The 21,644-nt window shown below is 39.0% G+C and overlaps 1 protein-coding gene across 4 annotated transcripts in view; it reads right to left on the minus strand.

The window, feature by feature from the left end:
* LOC120542011 (mitogen-activated protein kinase 8) overlaps positions 1–20,747 on the minus strand; it is an 86,905-nt gene extending 66,158 nt beyond the window's left edge. For 3 of the 4 annotated variants that reach the window (XM_039774090.1, XM_039774106.1, XM_039774115.1), the window contains exon 1: positions 20,486–20,747. The gene's annotated coding sequence lies outside the window, so the exon portion shown is untranslated. Of the gene's footprint in view, positions 1–3,206; positions 3,294–20,485 lie in introns of all 4 variants that reach the window. The other variant, XM_039774097.1, reaches the window with a different exon arrangement.
* Between the last annotated feature and the right edge of the window lie 897 nt (positions 20,748–21,644).

Genomic DNA, 21,644 nt, shown 5'->3' on the forward strand with positions numbered 1-21,644 from the left:
TCTTTCAGGGAAGACCCTGCATTTTTCAACAAGATAATGCCAGACCACATTCTGCATCAATCACAACATCATGGCTGCATAGGAGAAGGATCCGGGTACTGAAATGGCCAGTCTGCAGTCCAGATCTTTCACCTATAGAGAACATTTGGCGCATCATAAAGAGGAAGGTGCGACAAAGAAGGCCCAAGACGATTGAACAGTTAGAGGCCTGTATTAGACAAGAATGGGAGAGCATTCCTATTTCTAAACTTGAGAAACTGGTCTCCTCGGTCCCCAGACGTCTGTTGAGTGTTGTAAGAAGAAGGGGAGATGCCACACAGTGGTGAAAATGGCCTTGTCCCAACTTTTTTGGGATTTGTTGACACCATGAAATTCTGAATCAACATATTTTTCCCTTAAAATGATACATTTTCTCAGTTTAAACTTTTGTTCCGTGATTTATGTTCTATTCTGAATAAAATATTAGAAGTTGGCACCTCCACATCATTGCATTCAGTTTTTATTCACGATTTGTATAGTGTCCCAACTTTTTTGGAATCCGGTTTGTAGTTTAATCTCATCGGTTACTCCTTGGGGATTGGCTGCCACTCGCTGCACTCAGTTGATGTCCTGCTCTACAAACTTGTCAAGCACACTCTGTCTACTTAGTACCAGCTGTGCCTTTTTATGTTTTATGAACTAACTACATTCTGTGCTTCTTGTGATTTGTTGAAATTTTGCCTTATTGTTCGTTTACTTAGTAACTTCCTGGTAAACACCCAAACTCACTTTGCAGATTTTTTTAAAATTGATGTCATTAAAAAAGTCTGATAAATAAAATGCATTGTTAGTACTTAATAAAGACTGATACAATGCAATATTTAGTACTTTGTGTAACTTCATTTATGAGACACCAATAGACTCACAGTGCCTCAATGTACATACAGAGATAAACAGTATTCTCACAAAAAAGCCAACTAGGTGGGAAGAAATAAAGAGCATTTAGTATGCTGAACCAATCACGGGCTATTTTCTCTGGGCCTTAGATGTACAGTGGTGTGAAAAACTATTTGCCCCCTTCCTGATTTCTTATTCTTTTACATGTTTGTCACACAAAATGTTTCTGATCATCAAACACATTTAACCATTAGTCAAATATAACACAAGTAAACACAAAATGCAGTTTTTAAATGATGGTTTTTATTATTTAGGGAGAAATAAAAATCCAAACCTACATGGCCCTGTGTGAAAAAGTAATTGCCCCCTGAACCTAATAACTGGTTGGGCCACTCTTAGCAGCAATAACTACAATCAAGCGTTTGCGATAACTTGCAATGAGTCTTTTACAGCGCTCTGGAGGAATTTTGTCCCACTCATCTTTGCAGAATTGTTGTAATTCAGCTTTACTTGAGGGTTTTCTAGCATGAACCGCCTTTTTAAGGTCACGCCATAGTATCTCAATTGGATTCAGGTCAGGACTTTGACTAGGCCACTCCAAAGTCTTCATTTTGTTTTTCTTCAGCCATTCAGCGGTGGATTTGCTGGTGTGTTTTGGGTCATTGTCCTGTTGCAGCACCCAAGATCGCTTCAGCTTGAGTTGACGAACAGATGGCCGGACATTCTCCTTCAGGATTTTTTGGTAGACAGTAGAATTCATGGTTCCATCTATCACAGCAAGCCTTCGAGGTCCTGAAGCAGCTAAACAACCCCAGACCATCACACTACCACCACCATATTTTACTGTTGGTATGATGTTCTTTTTCTGAAATGCTGTGATCCTTTTACGCCAGATGTAATGGGACATTTGCCTTCCAAAAAGTTCAACTTTTGTCTCATCAGTCCACAAGGTATTTTCCCAAAAGTCTTGGCAATCATTGAGATGTTTCTTAGCAAAATTGAGACGAGCCCTAATGTTCTTTTTGCTTAACAGTGGTTTGCGTCTTGGAAATCTGCCATGCAGGCCGTTTTTGCTTAGTCTCTTTTTTATGGTGGAGTCGTGAACACTGACCTTAATTGAGGCAAGTGAGGCCTGCAGTTCTTTAGATGTTGTCCTGGGGTCTTTTGTGACCTCTCGGATGAGTCGTCTCTGCGCTCTTGGGGTAATTTTGGTCGGCCGGCCACTCCTGGGAAGGTTCACCACTGTTCCATGTTTTTGCCATTTGTGGATAATGGCTCTCACTGTGGTTCGCTGAAGTCCCAAAGCTTTAGAAATGGCTTTATAACCTTTACCAGACTGGTAGATCTCAATTACTTCTGTTCTCATTTGTTCCTGAATTTCTTTGGATCTTGGCATGATGTCTAGCTTTTGAGGTGCTTTTGGTCTACTTCTCTGTGTCAGGCAGCTCCTATTTAAGTGATTTCTTGATTGAAACAGGTGTGGCAGTAATCAGGCCTGGGGGTGGCTACGGAAATTGAACTCAGGTGTGATACACCACAGTTAGGTTATTTTTAACAAGGGGAATTATTTTTCACACAGGGCCATGTAGGTTTGGATTTTTTCTCCCTAAATAATAAAAACCATCATTTAAAAACTGCATTTTGTGCTTACTTGTGTTATATTTGACTAATGGTTAAATGTGTTTGATGATCAGAAACATTTTGTGTGACAAACATGCAAAAGAATAAGAAATCAGGAAGGGGGTAAATAGTTTTTCACACCACTGTATGTTACAGGCACTGCTGAGTGTGTCCAGCTCTACTCTTGTTTATGATCACATCACTTTGTATGCATAGAGAATCACCTTTTTGTAAATGGCTGTTTTTCAAACAGAACTTCATTCAAAAGCTGCTGTATATCCTCAGTAGTACACATGTCAAAAGCACTTGATTCTTTGCAAACTCACCACAAGTTTAAAAAAAAAAAGAAAAAAGAATAATGTAGTGGAGACCAATGCTAACACATGTTGTTCATAAGGATTTATGCTACTTCTCATAGTTTATTTTACGGCTCACTATCCTAACAAGAACTTGTTCAGCAAGCCTTCGGGTTCCAGACTAAAAACAAGACTGTTAAGCTGATGCTTTCCTCTTATTGGGTGCACTTGTGCACGAGTTTGATGACTCTTATACTATGATTTTTTTCCCTGTTTAGATAAGCTAGCTTTTGTTCAGTTGTCGTAGCCACTGCAGCTACCGTTACCGTAAAAGTATAAAAATAAGCATACAAATCTACATACAACACCCAAAATCATTTTCCTTTGTTTGAATATATTAAAATATGTACTTACAGTATTTTTAATCTGAATAGGTAAACGTTACTTGCTGCTAATCTGATAGCCCTATTCCACAGTATTTGTATGTGTCAGGATGCACTTCTGTGGAAACAAAACATCACAGAAGAGTCACTCAATCTGAGTAAAACTTGGCACTCAAAACACTAAAAATTAAAAGCCTTTTGATCCCTGCAGTAAAGTCTGTTCTGCTGATATTAAGAGTGTGTTTTTCTTTTTGTACTGCAACAAAATTTATATTTAACAACATGATTTTTTCATTTCATTCTGTATAATAAAATACTGGCCTCAAATATTTTACTGCTGAAAAAAAATCATTGCTTAATTGTATATAGAGAACATGGCTTAGTGTTTTTTTTTTTAAAAAAGCGGACCACACTTTTTAACAAGCTATAACACCAAAACAGTATTGAGAAATGAAAATTAATATCAGACTCAAGGTGATAAGAAAGGTCAGCAATGTGAACAAATCATGATCTAATATCTTATTTTTAACAACACTGTTCTCTATATCAGAACATTACTTTGATGGATAAAAACGTCTTTAACGTAGGTTGTGTTATTCTCTCTCCAGGTCACTCAGCCTGCTACACCAGTAGCTAGAAGTAGACACAAAGATTTGCACGTAAATTTCACTTTTGTCACAAACTCATAGACAAACTGTACTTTTTAGCTAATCAAATACTATTGTTTAAGCATGCATACTGCTATATAAACAAGTATTTGGATATTCTATTTATGACCATCACAACTCATTAAGACTTGGAGCTCTGAAATACAAGTTACTCAACTTGTTAAAATTTTAAGACAGCATAGAAAAAGATACATTTTAAAGTAGCTACACCAATTATTTTTGTTACACACATTATGATACAAATTCAGGTCTCCTTAGGCCAATCAATAAGTTATTTGTTTGTTAATAAACAGTGAGAGAAACATTTCAAGATTAAAAAGAACCATATTTTGGTGGGAAAATACTATATCTTATTACACAATTTTGGTTCTACTGCAATGTTTCATGACTTCTATCAAGGATATTTCATATTGTAATCTACAGTATGTTATAAAGTACTAACATCATGTTAATCTTTTACTTTGCCATCTTGAAAAAACAAGTTGTATCAATCCTTCAATACTTTTATGGCAACATTGATGAAGCAGTCCCCATTTTCCATGGATACTACTTACATTTATATACTTTCCTTTAAAGATTTTAACAAGTGTTCATATTCAGTTAAGATCATCTATAACAGTCACTCTTTCCTCTTTGTATATACAGAGGCCTGTGTAATGTTTGGAAAAGACATTTTTCTTTGATGTACCCCTCTGCTCCACAGCTTTAAAATTACAAATCAAACAATTCAGATGTGATTAAAGTTCTCATTGCACACTTTAATGTAATGTAAAGGTATTTGCATACATTTTGCTCACATCATATAGAAATTACACTAAGTGTTTAAGAGGAAAGCATGCTGGTACTGGATTTAAATCGGGCTACTGGCTTGACCTTTCAAGACTTTTCCATTTGTTAGCTTTAAAAACTTCTGTGTTGCCTTAGCAGTATGTTTGGGATCATTATCTTCTTGTAGGATGAAACACCGTCCAAGGAGATTGGAGGCATTTACTGGAACCTGACCAGATAAGGCATTTCTATACACCTCGGAACTCATTGAGCAACTGCTCCCAGCAGTTACATCATCAATAAAGAGGAGTGTGACACTATCAGTGGGCAGCCATACATGCTCAACCACAACTCTTCTGCCATTATGTTTAAGAGATGAGGTGGTATGCTTCGGATCTTGGGCAGTTTGTTTTCATCTCCACACATTGCTCTTGCCATCAATCTCATACAGGTTCATTTTTGTCTTGTCCATACACAAGACCTTTTTTCAGAACTCTGCGGGCTCTTAGTACTTTTCACAAACTGCAATCTGGCATTTCTCTTGTAGTGGCTAACTAGTGGTTTGCATCTTGGAAGTGTGGCTTCCGCATTTCTGTTCATGAAGTATTCTGCAGATAGTAGTCTCTGAAATATCTGATTTGTGGGCCAGGTGTTTTGGGACATTCTTTACCATAGTGAGGATCAGTGGATGTACTCCTTGGCCTACCAGTCCCTTTGTGATTACTGGGATCACCAGTGGTTTTCTTCTTTAATGATATTACAGACAGTTGATTTAGGCAACCCTAAGGTTTCATCAATGTTCAATGTCTTTATTCTTATTTTTTAGCCTCATAATAGCTTCTTTGACTTTCATTGGCGCAGTTCTTGTTCTCAAGTTTAACACTGTCAGCTACAGGACTTTAAATGTAGTCTGTAGGTAGAAGCAGGCCTACGTATTTTATGCCTGCACTAATGAAGCAAAGAAACACACCCGAGTAATCACAAACACCTTTGACACCAATTGTGCTAAACAGTATGGTGCTCTGAAATGGAGGGACCAATTATAAAAAATGTATGGAAACACCGTGAAGTCTGCAATTTGTACTTTAATCATGTCTGAGTTGTTTGATATCCAGTTTTATGGCAGAGAGGTAAATCAAGGAAAAATGTGTCTTTGTCCCAAACACTATGGATGGCACTGTTAATTTAATTTTGCTATGACAGACAACATTTTCTAAAATGAAGTATATTGCAATGCAGTAGTACACAGTAGGGTTGATGAAAGTATTGACTTGACCATTTAAAAATTACTTCAATGATCATTTTTACGAATGCACTTCCAGTTCACCATGGCTCAAGATGCATACCCTATTCCCAACCACTCACAAGTGACAATAAGATGGCAGTTTCAGCAGTGTCAAAGCCTTCGCCAGCAAGTTTAACTGACATAGATGTCATCCAGAGTAGTACCTGAAAATAGTGTTGGGTATTATACACTGTGAGTGGAAAAAAAACACACCAAAATGTTTTTCATCACATCTTCAACAATAGTCGTCCGATTTTGATAAAATTTGGAACATTGTATAAACTTGTGAGTAATTAATACAACTGTTGTTGGAAAACATTACATACACTTTGTATCAAACATTAAGTAAATCAGCCGACTATTGTTGAAGATGTGATGAAAAACATTTTGGTGTGTTTTTTTTCCCCCCACTCACAGTGTGTAAAATATATATATATATATATATATATATATATATATATATATATATATATATATATACATATACAGCAATCCTCGCTATATCGCTTTGACTTTAGCGGCTTCACTCCATCGCAGATTTTAAATGTAAGCATATCTAAATATATATCACGGATTTTTCGCTGGTTCGCGGATTTCTGTGGACAATGGGTCTTTTAATTTAAAGTACAGTACATGCTTCCTCAGTTTGTTAGCCCAGTTGATTTCATACAAGGGACGCTATTGGCGGATGGCTTAGAAGCTACCCAATCAGAGCATGTATTACATATTAACTAAAACTCCTCAATGATATACAATGTGCTTCCCGAGCGGATTGTTTGCTTTTCTCGGTCTTTCTCTGACATTCTCTACGCCTGACGGAGGGGGTGTGAGCATAGGGGCTGTTTGCCTAGAGGATATGGACGCTCCTCTAAGAAATGCCGCTTTATCGCGGTGGCCCAAAAGCACGTATTGATTTTTTGATTGTTTGCTTTAATCTCACTCTCTCGCTCTCTCTGACGTTCTCTGCTCCTGACGGAGGGGGTGTGAGCAGAGGGGCTGTTTGCACAGAGGCTGTTTGTTTAGAATATGGAGGCTACTCTAAAAAAAAGCTGAAAGACTACCTTCACATTGCTCCCTTCTTTGCGGCTGCTTTATCGCAGTGCTTATACTTAAAAGCCCAACAGCACGTACTGATTTTTTGATTATTTGTTTTTCTGTCACGCTCTCTCGATCTCTCTGACATTCTCTGCTCCTGACGACGCTCGTTTGAAGAGAAGATATGTTTGCATTCTTTTAATTGTGAGAAAGAACTGTCATCTCTGTCTTGTCATGGAGCACAGTTTAAACTTTTGACTAAAGGGTGTTATTTCATGTCTAGAGGGCTCTAATAATGTTAACAATATGGGAGAGTTTATAAGGGCTTAAAATATATAAAAATAACCATACAAACATATGGTTTCTACTTCGCGGATTTTCACCTATCGCGGGGGGTTCTGGAACGCAACCCCCGCGATCGAGGAGGGATTACTGTATATATATCTATACTAATAAAAGGCAAAGCCCTCACTCACTCACTCACTCACTAATTCTCCAACTTCCCGTGTGGGTGGAAGGCTGAAATTTGGCAGGTTCATTCCTTACAGCTTCCTTACAAAAGTTGGGCAGGTTTTATATCGAAATTCTGCGCGTAATGGTCATAACTGGAAGCAGTTTTTCTCCATTTACTGTAATGGAGATGAGCTTCAACGCCATGGGGGCGGAGTTTCGTGTGACATCATCACGCCTCCCACGTAATCACGCAGTACATAGAAAACCAGGAAGACCTCAAAAAAGCGCTCAAGAAAACATGCATTATATAATTGAGAAGGCAGCTAAACAATAAGAAGCGGCGAGTGACATATACAACCATATTCATGAGTTCTGCTACTTCGGAAACAAAGCACGATGTAAACCTACACTTTAAATTAAGTTGATAGACAGGCTGCCGCTGGCGTTTGTAATTTAGTGCCTGCCCATATAAGGCCGTCCGTCAGCGGCAATCCAATAGCAAACTGCCACGGGTAAATATTCACGGGTGAAGGACTGTGCTTATGGAGAGGAAGATGAGATGGTCAGGGTGGTGTTTGACACAAACTCAGCGAAACTGCGAGAGAAAGTTTTAAGTGCCAGGACTAAGGTAACATTAAATAAAGCTATGGACATAGCACGAGATGGCACCAGCACAGCTGGGAACCTTCGATGCAAGTACACCGAGTGGCTCACGTGAACTGGACGAGTGCACAGATAAAAGCAACAGTTCCAAAGAGCTGAACAAAACCGAATTACACAATTGAAAAGGCAGCAAAAATATGAAGCGCCTGATAAGCATATTCATAAATGCAGCTACTGTGGAAACAAAGCACACGGTGGAAAAAGTCAATGTCCCGCTAAAGGAAGACAGTGTAAAAACCCGTGCATGCAGTGTGTCAGGTCTCAGATAAAGAAGAAGACGAGCTGTTTATTGATGCAGTAAGAAACGAATCGATGAATGAAACCTGTCATCTTTACAACGATTGACAAACACGGAATGTAACTTGAACACAACACATCCTACAAATACGAACCTGATTGAAAGAAATAATGATAATCAAATCCTTGATGACAGCAACACTCAGTAACACTCACAAAACAAATACTGTATATTGACAGTCATGTTACGTTATTTTTAAAATGTTCCCTTTTCTTTTTCTACCTTTTTAACACACTACTTCTCATGCGATACGCTGGTATATATATATATGTATATATATATATATATATATATATATATATATATATATATATATATATATATATATATATATATATATATCCCGCTCTACATACTGAATAATGGATACTTTATTCGCCATCAATGATTGTTTTGGTAAAGCCATACTCAGTGTATTCATTAGATGAACGGTAAAAAAGTAAGAGCGAGGGGAGGATGACTCATTGAGGCATGCAGGCTGTAGTGTGCGTCAACTCTATCTGAATTGCGATCACATTTGAAAAATATATCTTTTCAAGTTCTATTTAGTCCATATGTGTCAAACTCAAGGGCGGGCCACATCCGCCCGGCGTGTAATTATATCCGCCCGCAAGATCATTTTATATACTGTATTATTGTTATTAAAGCCGGGTATATGAAGCGCTGGTAACACAATAAACTACAGATCCCATAATGCAGCGCTTCATCTGCCTTGCGAACACTTACGCGTTAATCAAGTGTAGCTTATGATGCTGCAAGTTATTGCGAAGCTAGAGTTATTGCGCACTGAGTTTGCACGGCGCTTTGGTGACTTTGAAGAACAAAAAAAGTCCGTCTACATGCGGCTCGAACTTGTGCATGTTTCGTAGCACATATCTGTGTGAGAAGCTCTTCTCAGTGATAAAGACTAACAAAACAGCACACAGGAGTCGCCTCACTGATGAGCACCTGCAATCCATCCTGAGAATCTCCACAACACAGAACCTCACACCAAACAGAAACGAACTTGTGGCCAAAAAAAGATGCCAGGCATCCAGCTCTAAAATGACATATGAGCAAAGACAACTGAATGATTTGATTTGTTATTGCACGTAAGAGCGGGAGTCAACCGTTTTAACAAACAGCGTATTGCACTGATACGAAATAGCTGTGTGTGTATATATGTAGATATGTATGTATATATATGTTTATATGTGTGTGTGTATGTATGTATATATATGTAAATATATATGTTTTATATATATATATATATATATATATATATACAGTGGTGTGAAAAACTATTTGCCCCCTTCCTGATTTCTTATTCTTTTGCATGTTTGTCAAACAAAATGTTTCTGATCATCAAACACATTTAACCATTAGTCAAATATAACACAAGTAAACACAAAATGCAGTTTTTAAATGATGGTTTTATTATTTAAGGAGAAAAAAAATCCAAACCTACATGGCCCTGTGTGAAAAAGTAATTGCCCCTTGTTAAAAATAACCTAACTGTGGTGTATCACACCTGAGTTCAATTTGTAGCCACCCCAGGCCTGATTACTGCCACACCTGTTTCAATCAAGAAATCACTTAAATAGGAGCTGCCTGACACAGAGAAGTAGACCAAAAGCACCTCAAAAGCTAGACATCATGCCAAGATCCAAAGAAATTCAGGAACAAATGAGAACAGAAGAAATTGAGATCTATCAGTCTGGTAAAGGTTATAAAGCCATTTCTAAAGCTTTGGGACTCCAGCGAACCACAGTGAGAGCCATTATCCACAAATGGCAAAAACATGGAACAGTGGTGAACCTTCCCAGGAGTGGCTGGCCGACCAAAATTACCCCAAGAGCGCAGAGACGACTCATCCGAGAGGTTACAAAAGACCCCAGGACAACGTCTAAAGAACTGCAGGCCTCACTTGCCTCAATTAAGGTCAGTGTTCACGACTCCACCATAAGAAAGAGACTGGGCAAAAACGGCCTGCATGGCAGATTTCCAAGACGCAAACCACTGTTAAGCAAAAGAACATTAGGGCTCGTCTCAATTTTGCTAAGAAACATCTCAATGATTGCCAAGACTTTTGGGAAAATACCTTGTGGACTGATGAGACAAAAGTTGAACTTTCTGGAAGGCAAATGTCCCGTTACATCTGGCGTAAAAGGAACACAGCATTTCAGAAAAAGAACATCATACCAACAGTAAAATATGGTGGTGGTGGTGTGATGGTCTGGGGTTGTTTTGCTGCTTCAGGACCTGGAAGGCTTGCTGTGATAGATGGAACCATGAATTCTATTGTCTACCAAAAAATCCTGAAGGAGAATGTCCGGCCATCTGTTCGTCAACTCAAGCTGAAGCGATCTTGGGTGCTGCAACAGGACAATGACCTAAAACACACCAGCAAATCCACCTCTGAATGGCTGAAGAAAAACAAAATGAAGACTTTGGAGTGGCCTAGTCAAAGTCCTGACCTGAATCCAATTGAGATGCTATGGCATGACCTTAAAAAGGCGGTTCATGCTAGAAAGCCCTCAAATAAAGCTGAATTACAACAATTCTGCAAAGATGAGTGGGCCAAAACTCCTCCAGACCGCTCTAAGAGACTCATTGCAAGTTATCGCAAACACTTGATTGCAGTTATTTCTGCTAAGGGTGGCCCAACCAGTTATTAGGTTCAGGGGGCAATTACTTTTTCACAAAGGGCCATGTAGGTTTGGATTTTTTTCTCCTTAAATAATAAAAACCATCATTTAAAAACTGCATTTTGTGTTTACTTGTGTTATATTTGACTAATGGTTAAATGTGTTTGATGATCAGAAACATTTTGTGTGACAAACATGCAAAAGAATAAGAAATCAGGAAGGGGGCAAATAGTTTTTCACACCACTGTGTATATATATATATATGTATGTTTTGGCACTCTTGGCATTTTCTCGATGAGCTTCAACAGGTAGTCACCTGAAATAGAGCCATTTTTGTGCAAAGCAGTAATCGGAGCAAAGGGTGGCTATTTTGAAGAAACTAGAAGATAAAACATGTTTTCAGTTATTTCACCTTTTTTTGTTAAGTACATAACTCCACATGGCTGGCGCCCTGCCCAGAGTTTGTTTCCTGCCTTGCAGCCTGTGTTGGCTGGGATTGGCTCCAGCAGACCCCCGTGACCCTGTAGTTAGGATATAGCGAGTTGGATAATGGATGGATGGATAATTTTTATATTTGTACACATTCCACATATACTGTTTTTGACAACAGGCACAAGCTGGCATTTCAGCCAGGGTGGTTCAAGGGTCTTTATCCAACCAGGAAACCAATCACATTGACTGTTTGCTCCCCAATAAAACAAGTGGCTTCCTCCCTGAGCTATGGTACCTGCATGTATACCTGCAAGGCAGACTGGGAATTGTAGTCTCATTAGATAGCCCTGCTGGGTTTTATGGGTTCTGCCTGGGGGAGCTGCAGGGACAGACTGTCCCTGCTTTAAGGAACTTTTGCCTGACCTGGAAGTGCTTCCAACCTATAGTTCAATAACAGCAGAAGTACTCCCAAGTCTGGCATAAAGAAAGGCGCTCAGCCTCATCCAGGTGAGTCCGGAAAAGAGCTGGACAACACTTGCCTGGGGGGAATGAAGGAATTAAAAGAAATAAAGGAAGAAAGAAAAGAAAGAGAGACAGAAAGAGGAAGAGAGAGAAAAGGAACATTGTGATTGTGCAACTTTGGAGAAGATTTTTTTGAGGTACAGTATTTGTAAAAATAAACCTTATGTTTGAACCTGGGACTTGTGCTGCTGTTGGTGTGTTGTATGGTGGTTTTATTTCAGGTGACTACCTCTTGAAGCTCATCGAGAGAATGCCAAGAGTGTGCAAAGCAGTAATCAGAGCAAAGGGTGGCTATTTTGAAGGAACTAGAATATAAAACATGTTTTCAGCTATTTCACCTTTTTTTGTTAAGTACATAACTCCACATGTGTTCATTCATAGTTTTGATGCCTTCAGTGAGAATCTACCAATGTAAATGGTCATGAAAATAAAGAAAACACATTGAATGAGGAGGTGTGTCCAAACTTTTGGCCTGTACTGTACCTTATGTTATAGTTAAATTATACACATTCACGATTAAATACATTTCAGCAAATGTTTCAGAGAAACACAGAAATAATGCTAATTAAAATAAGAAATGGTGTAACAGCCACTGTTAATTTTAAAATCTGTTAATTGTCATATCACTACCATTAACATTATATAGAGTTGTGCTTGAAAGTTTCTGAACCCTTTAGAATCTTCTATATTTCTGCATAAATATGACCTAAAACATCATCAGATTTTCACTCAAGTCCTAAAAGTAGATAAAGAGAAACCAGTTAAAAAAATGAGACAAAAATATTATACTTGGTCATTTATTTATTAAGGAAAATGATCGAATATTACATATTTGTGAGTGGCAAAAGTATGTGAACCTTTGCTTTCAGTATCTGGTGTGACCCCCCCAAGCAGCAATAACTGTAACTAAAAGTTTCCAGTAACTTTTCATCATTCCTGCACACTGGCTTGGAGGAATTTTAGCCCATTTCTCCGTACAGAACAGCTTCAACTCTGGGATGTTGGTGGGTTTCCTTACATTAACTGCTCGCTTCAGGTCCTTCCACAACATTTCGATTGGATTAAGGTCAGGACTTTGACTTGGCCATTCCAAACCATTAACTTTATTCTTCTTTAACCATTCTTTGGTAGAACGACTTGTGTGCTTAAGGTCATTGTCTTGCTTTATGACCCACCTTCTCTTGAGATTCAGTTCATGGACAGATGTCCTGACATTTTCCTTTAGAATTCTCTGATATAATTCAGAATTCACTGTTCCATCAATTAAGGCATGCTGTCCTGGCCCAGATGCAGCAAAACAGGCCCAAACCATGATACTACCACCACCATGTTTCACAGAGGACATAAGGTTCTTATGCTGGAATGCAGTGTTTTCCTTTCTCCAAAGATAACGCTTTTCATTTAAACCAAAAAGTTCTATTTTGGTCTCATCCGTCCACAAAACATTCTTCCAAAAGCCCTCTGGTTTGTCCTTGTGATCTTTAGCAAACTGCAGACGAGCAGCAATGTTTTTTTTTTGGAGAGCAGGGGCTTTCTCCTTGCAACCCTGCCATGCACACCATTGTTGTTCAATGTTCTCCGGATGGTGGACTCATGAACATTAGCCAAAGTGAGAGAGGCCTTCAGTTGCTTAGAAGTTACCCTGGGGTCCTTTGTGACTTTGCCGACTATTACACGCCTTGCTCTTAAGAGTGATCTTTGTTGGTCGACCACTCCTGGGGAGGTTAACAATGGTCTTGAATTTCCTCCATTTTTACACAATCTGTCTGACTGTGGATTGGTGGAGTCCAAACTCTTTAGAGATGGTTATGTAACCTTTTCCAGCCTGATGAGCATCAACAACTCTTTTTCTGAAGTCCTCAGAAATCTCCTTTGTTCGTGCCATGATACACTTCCACAAACGTGTTGTGAAGAGCAGACTTTGATAGATCCCTGTTCTTTAAATAACACAGTGTGCCCACTCACACCCGATTGTCATCCCATTGATTGAAAACACCTGACTCGGATTTCACCTTCAAACTAACAGCTAATCCTAGAGGTTCACATACTTTTGCCACTCACAAATATGTAATATTCGATCATTTTCCTCAATAAATAAATGACCAAGTATAATATTTTTGTCTCATTTGTTTAACTGTTTTTATCTACTTTTAGGACTTGAGTGAAAATCTAATGTGTTAGAATTTTCTATATTTCTGCATAAATATGACCTAACGGGTTCACAAACTTTCAAGCACAACTGTATATGTTACCTGGAGCTGCTAGTCTCTGAGACATTGAAGACAGTACATTCTTTTAATTTAATTCAGTGCTGTAGTAAATGTTTAAACATGTTTGTTGTACAGCCTCCCATACAAGAAATGATCTTGCCACAATTTTGTACTGTCACTATCTTCTCTAACAAAATGCAGCCACACTTTTAAGAATTTGCTGCAGTCCATACGTCAAGATCTGGGTGCTAAGCAAAACAGACACTCCACTGATACATGACAAAAGAAACACCATTGCCACAACATAGGTCTGGAGAAGATAGGTGTGTCTGCAACAAGGACGTTTATTAGGCTCACGTAGTTGATTGAATAGGTACATATAGGAATTAATAAGTTGAACTGTAATTCAGACGTCATTTTGATTCCTGGTTGTTGGAAATTTTGAACCAGTTCTCCAGACCCAATCCTATCTGAAAACATTTCAACTTTGTGGCAAAGGAGGAGGGGGAAAAGAAGAGGTATCCTACCTCTAAATTACTGGTACATTAATAAATAACAACCTGTAAAGCATTGTGCTTGAAGATGTTTTTTCTGTAAGTTAAAACGTTTTTGTGGTCAGTTAAGACAGGGGTCTTCAATTATTTTTATCTATGGGTTATTTATATTCTATGCTATTCATTCACAGCCCCCATTGCTCCCTCAATTTTTAAACCCTTGTAGCAAAGTCTGCTGCCACTGTGTGTTATTTTCTATTATGTGTGGTTTTAAAATTATATTTTAACACATTTACTATATAATGTAAGGTGAAGTAACTTTTCAGTGTTCAACAGCATAAACAGTGGCACTACTCCTCCATATGCACATATACTTCCAGCTGTGCTTCAGAGCATTGATTTTAAATCTCAGACCTCATTTGCAGCCCAACAAAAGCATTCAGCCATCTCAAAGACGAGCATGTTACATGTTAGTTTTTCTTGCAAAAAAAAAATTTGATGCCACAAAGACACTGTAGTTTATTTGCAGAAAAATGAAAAGTGCACTGTTTGCATTTATGCAAAGCCTCAAGTGTGCTAGTGGCCTGTTTTGTATTACTGTAATGTTTTGCAAACAGTTGTTCAGAAAGTAATGTTTTTTTATGTTTAATATTGTGTATACTGTAGTTTACAAAAAAAATTATTCAGTTAACATTTAATGACATTTGTAACAACTCATTGTACTACCACAGTAACAGTATTTTATTCATCAAAGTATGTAAAAAAGCTGTTTCTCAAATTTAAACTTCCTTTACTTTTTGTTTACGTGATTTTACTCTTACCTTTTACAAAAGATTGCACTACTTGAAATATTTACATTTAATGACTAAAGTTTTTTTTAATTTGTTTCATCAATGTCAAGATTTTTAAGCATACAAAACTGGAATCTATTTAAATAATGTTTTTATTGAATTACATTATATACTGTATTGGGTAATCAATTTCAATACATATGTTGGCATCAGATCAAAGTGTGAAATTGTGATAACGCTAGTACACAATAAGCAGTCTTAAACTGCATTACTTCTGCAATAATATATTTACAGGGAGTGAAATGCTTTATTAAACACACTTGTAATTATTTAGAAAAGGATTGCTTAATCAGTGTAGCATCATTAGTGCAGAACTTGGTACATGACTAGCTGGTTTAATTAACAACAGATTGTGTGCCCAAGTTCAGTTCAAAGAGGGAATAAGCAAGTGAACAGATTTAAATGTCACATGTTTGGTTCTTTGATACAAATACAGCTAAGCTTCAATAAAACAGAATATGAACATTGTGGCCCACCAGCTGCATCCTTTTATGGCAGGAGTGTGAAATCTGCATACGGCTTTTTTCAGTAGTACAAAATCTCCATGTCACCTAGCAAGTAGATTCCTAAAATAGTTTTGTGTTGAAATGTTTTTTAAACTGCTTTAGTAAACTCTAACAAAACTCATTTTTGGGCAAATGCTAAATGATATTAAAGCTTGCATGTGGTAGTATAGCATTGATTATGTCCCTCAATTTTGTAAACCAAAGGGCTTTTACAGAGTTGATGGGAGCAAGAAATTTCATGAGCCCTGCACAGAAAGCAGAAGCATATACTTAGTAAACATCCACAACAGACCAATTTAGCAATAAAATAAACAATTAACATAAAGAGAGTGTGCTAATGCTTGACAGAAGCCATCACAGCTGTGGGCTAAATATTGAACCAGATGCCAAGAAACCACCATCAATCACAAACAAACATGTAGTCTGTGCACAATACAAGCTCTTTGTCGCTACGTTTAAAAAAAAAAAAAAATTAGCGAAACATAAAAATCAAGTTCTTGTGATGAATTTTCAATTAAAAAAATCAAACTACTTATTGACACTGTGATTCCCTCAAAGTTTCTACAGACAATAACTGTGAAGTTGGCAGATTTTCTCCATGTCAGCATGGGTTTTCACCAAGTACTCAGGTTTTCCCTCACATCCTTAACTCATGCATGTTAAGACCACATCACACCATGTGACTGTTACAGCGATTTTTCGATTATACGCTTTACATTTGTTTGCATAATGTGACTTTTTCTGCCACTCGGTCCAACCAGTCAAGGACCTAATCCAATAACATCAAACAAGTTTGTTATTGTCTTCAGTCGTAGGGTCGGAGTGCATGAAAGAAGACAACTAATGAATGTTCATCTGGAAGTACAAAAAAATATATACAGCATTGAGGAGTAAAGAATGTGCATTTTGTAAACAAATAGAAGCGAGGCTTGTCTGTCTGACATCTCATTTTATATACCACAAAAGAATGGAAGAAAAAAAAAATGTGGAGATTGCAGCTGAACTTGCTGTACCTGTTGACCCTTGGTACACTGCCAGCTGTGTTAGGCAGCGCCCTACAAGCTGTCACGAGATGCATAGGACTGTGATGTATAGTTTGTATGTGGTCAGTTGGTGCGACATGCCCATTGATTTTCTATTGTTAAAATTGACATTGTATGACGACAATATGAACAGCAAATGTTGTTGAAGTCTGACATTCAGGTCAGGTCCAGTCCCACCCCCCAGAAATGACCACCCATCTGCCAGAAGCAGGTGTTACATGGGTGTCATCTTGGCCGGGTCCAGCTACTCCAGTCCTCAACAATGACGATCTTGTGAGCCGGATCACTCTCGGGGAATTGTACCTCATAGCCATATAGTGCTGTAACTGATGCTCCCTCAAAATGCCAGCAATGTGCTTCATTTAGAGCCTCTACTAACACCGTGAAGATAACAGCATTGTTGGCAAAGTCAAGATCAGAGAATTTCTTCAACAACAGATGCCCCACAGCTGCTGAACGCCATAACCCTGCACAACACCCACTCCATGAAAGCACTGAACAGAGTAGGAGCAAGAAAATACCTGATGAACCCTAGAATCAACTGCAACTGTTCTGCCTCCATGGCACTGACAATACCAGTGTACAGGCTAGCCATGATATCCAGCAACATTAGGGTGATCCCATAGGGCAGCATGGTCAACTGAGTTGAACACTTTAAGAAAAGTCTGTAAAGAAGTTCTGCTGATATTCGTGTTTGTGCTCCATGAGAACCCTCAGTGCCAGGATGCGGTTGATGGTAAACTTCTTAGGCGTAAAACCAGACTGCTCTAGTCGCAGATAGGTGAGCAAATGATCACAGATCCTATTGAGGGTGACCCTTGCAAGGATCTTACCCAGCACGGAGAACAGCGTTATCCCCCTGTAGTTGCCGCAATCCTTGCAAACGCCCTTCAATTTCCAGATAGGGATGACAAGATCCGTTTTCCAGTAAGTTGGGATGATGCCTGTCTCCCAAATGGGAGCAAAGATGGCTTGCAATGCAAGGAGGACAGTCTTACCACCAGCCTGGACAAGTTCACCCTGGATACAACAGAGTTCTGCAGCCTTCCCTACCTTCAGCTGGTTCACCACCTGTGCAATCTCAAGAGAGATTGGGTGGTTCACAGCTAATCGGAGGATGAGCCTCAAGAATCATGGACCCAGTGATGTCCAATGTCTGAGCTGAAGGATCAGCTTTAAACAGCTGCTTAAAGTAGCCAACCGAGCGGGTCACAATTGCAGCATCATCCATAAGGACAATTCCATTACCTGCCCTGACTGTCATTATCTGAGGAACAGATTCAGATGTGTGTAATGCTTTGATTCCTCTGTAAGCAGAATGTGGGTCACTAGACCATAGATCGGGGTGGGCAAAGTCATTCCTGGAGGGCAGCAGTGGCTGCAGGTTTATGTTCCAACCCAGTTACTTAAGAAGCCCCTACTGCTTACGTAACAGTTCTGCTTCATTTTTATTGTGTCACTCATTAGGATTTTGAACCTTTACTGCTTATTTTAGGCTTAAATAGCTGCATTCTCGATTTTTAATTGCTCCTTATTAGCAATAAGATTCAAATGACAAAAGAAACCAGCAGTCCTCAATTTAGCTTGTTTCTATTTTACACCAGTGTGTAATTATCATGCACTATTTGGTTTAATTAAATTAATAATTAAGCAACTGGGTTGGAACAAAAACCTGCAACCACTGCGGCCCTCCAGGACTGACTTTGCCCACCCCTGCCATAGATGGTGCTCACAGATTCTTCAAATGCTTCCCTATCTGCTATCCAAGCCCACGCAGTCGTCCTTCTCAGATCCCAGTACAGACCAGAGTTGCCATCAAGCCATGCACTGCGACCCTTGTCGATGACATCCGGGGTGCCCTGCAAAATTAAACATCTCCTTCTGGGCACAGTACTAACATCAACCAGTCTGACATTCCCCATGATTAAAAGTCACTTTTAGGTTTACTGGTGAATGCCAATTAACTAGGCATGCATGACAGCAGACCTACAATGAATTGATACATTTCCAGGTTTTGATATGGCTTTTCACCTGGCACCACTGAACTAGGCAAAAGTATGCACAACCCTGAACTTGACAAAGTGTGCACAGTAAACTGATACTGTACTACTGACAAATTGACAACTATTGGATTCATCACATTGATGATCCAGAAACCTGCAGAAATTCAAGAATGTAAAAATATGAAGATTGAATAGTAAAACAAGCATCAAACGTATGCTCAAATCAATGACTACATTTCAGAGAACAAGTTGATAGAATACATTACTCATGCGGACTTATTTTAAATTTATGCACAATTAAACATTGGCGATGGCACAAATTTCCATTTAAAAAAACTGGAAATAGGTAGGAGTAACATCTGACCTAATGTATTTCTTGTGTCCATAATTTACAAAAGAAAAACCCATTCCCAGTAATATAAACCCCCACTGACTGACACATGCCGCTCTTTGTGGCATATATATATATACGCACATTAAATAGCTTCAAAGAAGAGAATGCTACTTCTGAAAAAGCCAGCGCTCATCACACAAACATGACATCAGTAAAATTTGAGTCACTTAGAATTAAAACGCATTACACTACGAATAGTAACCGACGCCGCGCTGGGGTATTATGCAGCAAAGTCGAGGGGACATGCCGCGTCAATGGGTTTGTGGTGTTAGAGGTTATAGAGACGATCTCCCCTAAAACGCACAATGAGCCATATATTACAACACAAAACTGCACGCGCGGTAAAGAACACCTGCTCTCATACTCTTACAGAATATACAACGAAACGCCCCCGACAATACCCATTTATGTCACCTAGGACTTCCTAATCAAGCGCAGATTGCTGAATCCAGTGAATACTAAACGATCCCAGGATCTATTAGAATGTACTTTGCTAAACGAAACGCACAGAAACACAACATTTTACCAGAAAAAAAGCCGACGAAGTGTCGCTCCAATTGTGTAGGGCGCTCAGCTGCCGGCAAACGGCCGGGAATCCGCAACCGGGCGCGTTCACGTTAACCCTCACAGACCTTTGTTTTCCTTACGTTTCGGTGATACCAAAGGCGGCTATAAAATAAAAGTATGGTTGCGCACTTGAAAACGATTAAACAACCTGCACAGTCTATATGCGGTATAGTTCAGTAGTTAAGTCCACTGACTTGCTCATTATAAGAGCTTTGACACGGTACATCCCCCAAAAAAAACACGCTTCCACACAAAAGGAAATTCCCAAAAGACAACCATCTCCACGATATGCAATCTGAAACCTGTTCAACCGCACGGCTATAACAGAAATGATGCGAACGCTCGTATTTATAAACAACCCCTACCCGAAAGGGTCGGCATCACACCCGGCGTCCCATATTTTGTGTTTTGTATGTGACGAATGGCAACCCTTCCCCCACTGCTTCACAATAACACCGAACTGGCAATATTGCGTTTCCTTTTCCTTTTACCTTTCGAAAGAAAAAACACACCGACAGCCGACTGCCTGTCTTTTCCCCCTTCGTTGCGCTTTTTCCCTCTCGTAGCGCCAGTCTGCGTGTAACCCGTCTTTGCTTTCTTAAGGTTGCGCTCAGAAATACAAACAGCCTGCCACCACTGCGCTTCCTTTCACTGGCAGGGCCCAGCACTGCAAAAATCTGAGTACCACGTCACACAATCTCTGAGCGTCCGTGACACCCTGGAGTGCGCTGCCTTGCCGAAATATGCCGAACATGCACGAGTTTAGCCGAGTCATTGGACATTCAGTCCCTGTCAGTTAGAGAGAATGCTTTCCTGGAACTCCTCCCCCTTCTGCCATTAAATAATACTAGTAATATCACGAGACGGCCGGTTTAAGTGTCGGGAGATGTGCTATGTTCATGAAAGACGTTATGCTTCATTTTTTCGGTTGAGAGGGATTAGGCAATGATGCCTAATTTCAAAACAAAGGACGTTTATACATTTGTAAAGGTAATCGCTCACAACATTTTAAAATATAGTGAGCATTTATTTAAAATTTCAAGTAAATAATACATGTAGAGTGACATCTCACTACTTGGGCCACATCTCTGAAATATCAATGACGAGACTGCAACTTTCAGTAAGATGTTTTAAAATATGTATTTGACACCTCCTTTTGAAAATGAATTGTGTGTGCTTTGTGGGGAATATGACGGGTTCATGAAATAGGCAATGTAAATTTGACTGTTATACTTTTGTAAACTGGAAAAAAAACGCTCATGTACAGTTTAGATAAATACTCGCTTCATCATGATGTATGAGAAGTAATTAAAAGAGGATGTATTCAAATTAACACCATAAAGAATTATTAAATAACCACATGGAAACATCCATCCATATTTTAGCCAGCTAAGAGTTAGAAATCACCAGTGGCTGCATTATGTTTAAGGTGGGAACATACTCCACACTCTTCAAAATAACAGTTCTACATTGACACTTTACTGGGTTGTGTGGTTCCTCGCAGAACCCTTGCTTGATAAAAGATCATTACATTTTGGGAAGGGTTGTTTGCATGTGAATAATGGTTCTTTGTGCTTTGAAAAGGTTCCTAAAGTGTGTACAAAACAGAAATCTTTACTGTATACTAGGCCCCCTTGCAGGATACTAACA

This window comes from Polypterus senegalus, chromosome 1 (assembly GCF_016835505.1).
Source record: "Polypterus senegalus isolate Bchr_013 chromosome 1, ASM1683550v1, whole genome shotgun sequence".
Taxonomy (NCBI): Eukaryota; Metazoa; Chordata; class Cladistia; order Polypteriformes; family Polypteridae; genus Polypterus; species Polypterus senegalus.